The sequence below is a fragment of the Strix uralensis genome, chromosome 1, assembly GCF_047716275.1.
Source record: "Strix uralensis isolate ZFMK-TIS-50842 chromosome 1, bStrUra1, whole genome shotgun sequence".
Classification (NCBI taxonomy): domain Eukaryota; kingdom Metazoa; phylum Chordata; class Aves; order Strigiformes; family Strigidae; genus Strix; species Strix uralensis.
The window spans coordinates 141,651,143-141,657,352 of NC_133972.1; positions in this window are offsets into that span (position 1 = coordinate 141,651,143).

Sequence of the window (6,210 nt, forward strand, 5' to 3'; positions counted from 1 at the left end):
CTCTCCACTAAGCTGTGGGGCTTGGCAATAAGGGACAGAATTGTCATGGTTTTGTAGTATAGTGGAATGATGCACTTGATAGAAAATAACAAATTCCAGATTCATTTGGAAAGCTCAGTTCTTGTCTTGTCTTACCTGCTTTGACATTAAAGTATAGAAGAGTACCTATTCTGTCACTGAAAGACTGAGATTTTACAGGTGTAAAGCCATATGATTCCAGAAGTGATTCTAGACTTTTATGCTCTACTATATAGTGATCATTCTTAAGTAGTCATCACAATGTCAATTGCTTCAACTGTTCTGTGGTCTTTCCAAAGTCACAGAGAAGTCCATTAAATTTAAATGATATGAAAATATTTTTGAAAGACTACATAACTCTACACAAACATAATAGTACTACTTCAAATAGTGACAACAGAAAAGTCCCAAAATTCACACTGATAGTTTACTGAAAACTCCTCTGTGCATCCTTTTATATGAACATGCAATGTCCACCTGCTTTTTAACATGGTCAACAAGATCATGGTATAGTTAAACTGATATGCTCTGCGTATGTTAAACAATTATATAGTAACAGTAAAATTTAAACATAGTACTACTATATATGTATGTACTTATGTAGTTCTAGTTCTATTGTTTCTATCTGCTAGTAGATGGAAGGTCTTAAGGTCATTAAGAATGTAAGACCTGATCAGGTTGTTCCACTACCCTGACCAAATATAGTAGTACAGTTCCCTCTTTCTGTAGTCTGTATTTCTTTTCTGGTTTCCATTACCAGTCAAAACTGACTAGAGCTGTCAGCTTTTTCATGGTGTAGTATTATCTTTAAGTTTTCTCTTGATCTAGTCTCAAAATTTTCTCTTTGTGCAAAATGGTAAGGATTTGAAAGATGGAGGCAATAAAAAGTTTGTCTCTTTCCATATCTCTGCAAGTATGAAATGAGATTTTGAGCTGAGACTGGCTGGAATGGAGTTAACTTTATTCATAGCAGCCTGTATGGTACTGTGCTTTGCCTTTGCAGCTGAAAGAGTGTTGATAACACAACAGTCCTTTATCTATTTCTGAGCAGTGCTTGCATAGTGTCAACGCTTTCTCTCTGCACCTCATGCCCCATCAAAATAAGTAGGCTAGGGGTGCGCAAAAGGTTGGGAGGGGACGTAACTGAGACAGTTGACCCAAACTGACAAGAGGGGTATTCCATACTGTATGCTGTCATGCTCAATAGTATCAGGGAAAGGAGCAGAAAGAGAGAAGCTTGTAGTTGTGGTCTTTGTCTTCCCAAGCAACTGTTGCACATGCAGGAAGGAGCTGGACATCTGCCTTCTGATGTGTGAACACTGAAAGGATTCCTTTTTCTGCTTTGGTTTCTTGCACAGCTTTTGCTTTTCTTGTTAAACTGTCATTATCTTGATCCATGAGCCTTCTTGCTTTCCTTCTATTTTGTCCCCATCTTGCAGAAGATGGCAATCAGCAAAAGGCAAGGATGGATGCTGGCAGGGATCAAATCACCACAGACTTTAAATGGTCAGACAGTGAGATTTCATATATGTAAATACACACACACATGCATATATATGTATAAATGGATCGATGTTGAGTTCTGTTTATTAAACACAGTTTTTGCAATGGATTGCAATCGGTATAATGTGAAGCAAATCATATCACAAATCAAAATGCATAGAAATGAGAACACATTTTTTCTATCTGCAAAAAACCAATAAAAATATTTACAGACCTCACTTCTCTGCATGAAAAATCCATGACCCGTAAAGGGCACTTGTTCACACTGTGGTTATGAGGCTTATATCAACATCTTTTAAGCAGCTAAAGAATATCCCACATCTTTTGGAAATAGAAATTCAATGGAAGTTTCCTATGGGGGATATCTTAAAACCAGAGGTAGGAGATTAACAAATTAAACAAATAAGAAAAGACTCAAAAGGCCAGACCACATACTCCCTAACCATTAGTAAAACGGTGAAAGCACATGTATATCTTAAAATATTTATGCACATATACATGCATTTACTATACTACCAAAAATGTTTCCATTGCATTTGTTCTTTTGGGTTAATAAAATGGAAATTTGGAGGAGAGGTGAAACCCATATGACATATCTGTCAAAATATTCATTACAAACAAAACTCTTCACACTTTCGAACAGTAGATGTTATTTTATGCACATGTTTTGATGTCAGCATGATTATCTCTGTCATTTCTAGTTTGTAAGTACTCTTCTTGCTTAATTTGACAGCATTCATTCTCCTTCTCTAACTTTTTAATGTGTTATTCTTCAGAAGAGCTAGCATTCTGTTGTCAAGTATATTTTTACTCTAGTAAGTAAATCATCACTGACCTTTTCTAGATTGTCTGCAATGTCCCTTATTTGACATGATTAATGCTATACAATTTATCGATCATCTTTTATTTCATTGTAACATTTAAGTACTGTAAAATAATTAAAGTGTAGAGTTTATGTGGTAAATGTCATTTTTCTCCCACGTTTATTCCAGATGTATATTTTTTTTTCTCCATTTTTTGTTTTCTTTTTCCCCACTCTAATCTCTTCATTTTTTTAAAAATTAAGAAGTCATTAGTGAAGGAGGTGAGAGAAATAAATATGAAAATTATTAAGTCTGATCTGAATAAGATCCGTAAGATGTCCCTTATGTATGAGCTGCTTAACTGAAAAGCTAACACAGAAATAAGCTCTGATATTTTTCCAGTGTTTTAGTTTGGGAAATTATACCTTAAAGTTGTACTGTGCTGAAAAGTATAAAGTTGGACTGAATAGGTATTTTTCAAAGGAAAATATCTACAGAGCTAGATGCATTGTAGATCATGATTAGAACTTTGAATTTAGTTGAGACAGGGCACAAAACCAGTAATGAAATAATGTAATGCTGTGTATTAAAAAGAAAATGCAGGCAAACATTTTCTGAGCTCAGGCAAGCACATTTTTGAGCTTTATTTGACAAAATGGCTCAGCACAGCTTAAAGCAGTATGAGAAGAGTTCTGAAATGGCACCTGCCTACTTATCCATTTGTAATATTGACGGAACATAGATTTGTAGTATGCAGAGTTGACAATTTCCAACCAGATGTTGAAGCACTGATCTACATGACAGGAATTGTGATCATTAGTTGCCATGCTTGAAAAGGATGTGGACAGATTCAATGTGGTTAGGTGCAATCAGTCCTGAAATTAATGCATAAATGGAAGAGACACTTTTTCATTATTGCCTACTTTGGGGGAAACAGTGGGTGCAGTACTGTCAGAGTTCAGACTGATAGATATTGATACAAATCATTTTTATATGATCTGCCTATTTATTAGAATTGCTTTTCTGCTCTCTATATGGAAGCCCATGATGCATTACATTCTGAACTTCCCAATGTTCAGATTGCTGTTCTCATTGCAAGAAATAATGAAATGGATTCATTACTTTATTCTTAAAATATTCTGATTTATTTTAGGATATAACCTCTTCAGTGATTTCATATACCCTTTTGTTGTCCAGTTCATTTATTTTACTGTAGAAGGAAACACATGATACATGTTTTGAAGACAAAAAAATTTCAATAAATATTTTGAATATGTGAGTGTACAAAGAGTAACAGAGAGAAGGACCTGAGAAGATGTAAAGTCCAAAGGTGTTTTCAGCATTAGTGAGACTCAAGATTGTGAATGTCATGACAAACACAGAGGAATTATGATTACAAGCAACTGTTTCTTGAACAAGCATCTATAAAAGAGAAGAATTTTTGGTGTAGTTTTAGATTTTCTTTAAAAATTATGTTTTGCAAAACAAGGTTATCTCACTTTGAATCCAAAGTGCAAAGTTGAATCAAATAATAATTCCTTGGAACCTCAAATTTTGCATATGTGGGGGGTTGTCCTTTACATATTTATCTTTTGAATTCAGCTGATAAAACTGGAAAAACCTGAGTGCTGAAAGAAACTACTGCGAGTTCTCTGGACACAAAGATATTAAAAGGAAATTAACACTATTACAGTGATACAAACAATCTGATTAATAATGATTTATTAGTCTAGCACTGTAATGTTACTTCTGGGCTTCAGGCCAGTATCTCTTTAGAGAGTTATACTTGTGGAGGAAAATAAGAAAATATATCCTTTGCTGTTAGTTTGAAAAACAAATCAAACTATGTTGAAGGTAAATATAAGATTAGAACACTAAAAGTAGCAGCAGGAGGGAAAACACTGGTAAGATATGCAAACACAAATACATCATTAATCTAAACCTAAGAACATCATACCTCTTCAGTATTTTCAGCAGGGTTTGGGTGCTTATGCATATAAGAACTTTGCCATTACCTCTACAACATACTTTATTTTTGAGAGTGAGAATTGTACATGATTTTCTTCTGATTTCTTTCTATGCCTTATTTCACACACACAGTATTTGGGTTATTACCCCTTATCTCTGTTGCTTCTCTAATAAATGCTTCTACCATCATGTCATCTTACAGCTGTAGGGACTTCTCTTTTTATCTTTTTTGTTGTTTATTTAGAGAATGTTCTGTGACAGGTAAGGTGTTCTTCTCTTTATTAACTTCATGAAATAGATACTTGCTTATACATGCTTCCTCAAAATAATAATTGCACTGTTAAGATTTTTTTCTGCAGTATGCTTTGAACTAATTATTTTGGATGATCTGCTGTTTTCCTAGTGTATGATGATTCTCTGTTCACTGTTGGAATCCACACGATACATCTTTTCAGTACATCTTGAAGCAAACAGCCAAAGTTCATGCATTCACATACTATGGCACAATAGTGAATAGTGATACTAGCTCAGATTACCACAACCAATACAGATTTGTTGATGCAGTGCAGTGCTTGGGCTAATGAGGCTTGATTCTCAGCCAATGTAGTTAGATGAAGGACTGTACAAATATAGTCATACTGCTCCTAAATACAGGACTGACTTACTCAACACTAGCTTATCTCTAATGATGTTCTACATTGTTTAAGGACTTATATTAAAGTTTCTAAAAGTTTATACTAAAGAAAATTTTTTTGGCAGTTAATATTGGGTTGTGTAGCACCAACTAGCCATTACTTTGTATGGGTAACAGTCATCAGGCAAGTACTTTTCATGATTCACTTTACATCTGATAGGCTCCTACTTCATACATACATGGAAAAGATCATCAGCTGCTGTTAAGGTTATGCTGTTCTTCTCTACCATGCAACACACTTGGCAGCTTCAGAAGCAAAGCAGAAATACAGTGTCAGAAGGATGATTAGACCAATAAAATGCAGATCCTTTACTTCAGTCATGAATAATTAACCTCATATTACTGACTGGGAATAAAAGTCCCTTAATTGGGTGACTAGGAACACCATTCACATTTGTTAGGAATAATATGTTACAGTGATGAGGCCATTTTAAGAATATTTGCTTTCTATAGAATATTTCTTTATTTTATGACTTATGACAGGAAAGCTGCTGTTGTTGTTATTTGCTTGATACGGTGTTAATGTGTAAAGAAAAACCAAACAGCCATATTCTAGGCTGAGTTAACAATATAAGTAAAGTCAGAAAGAAAGACAATAATGACACTGATCCAGGGAACATAAGATTTCTGGTAGTCTGTTTGAAAGAAACATTGGTTCTGCCTTTGAACACTTTCCAAAGCTGCAATAGCAAGAGGTCATATTTCTCCAACATTCAGTTTCATAGAGAACAAGACTAATGTTCCTTGCTAGCCTAACTCACACTGAGATCTACTCTACATGATATTACTTTTATCATCAAGATCAGGACTGAGCAAGTCCCTGAGCTGAAAATGATTTTGGTATGATTTAAAACAAACTGTTTATTAACAGCTTTCTTTAGACAGAGAATATGGATGACAACATTGAACTTGTTCAGATTTTCCAGTAAGACAGCCTTCCAGGTTTCAAGAGCTTGCAGACCTGTTTAGATCAATACTATTTCTCTCAACAGAGATCTTCCTTTCTATGTAAGCTATGTAAGATCCATCCAGGGTTGAGGGAGGAAGCATTCGTCAGAACTTGAGAACTGTAGAATTAAATAAGGAATGTTGATTACATCTAGGAGGTTCCAAGGATCACAAGCATGCATAGGGAAATTATGTCTACCATCCATATTGTATGTGCAGAAACTGTTTGTTAAAATAACATGGAAAAAATATTTTATGTCATGGAAATGAAAACAG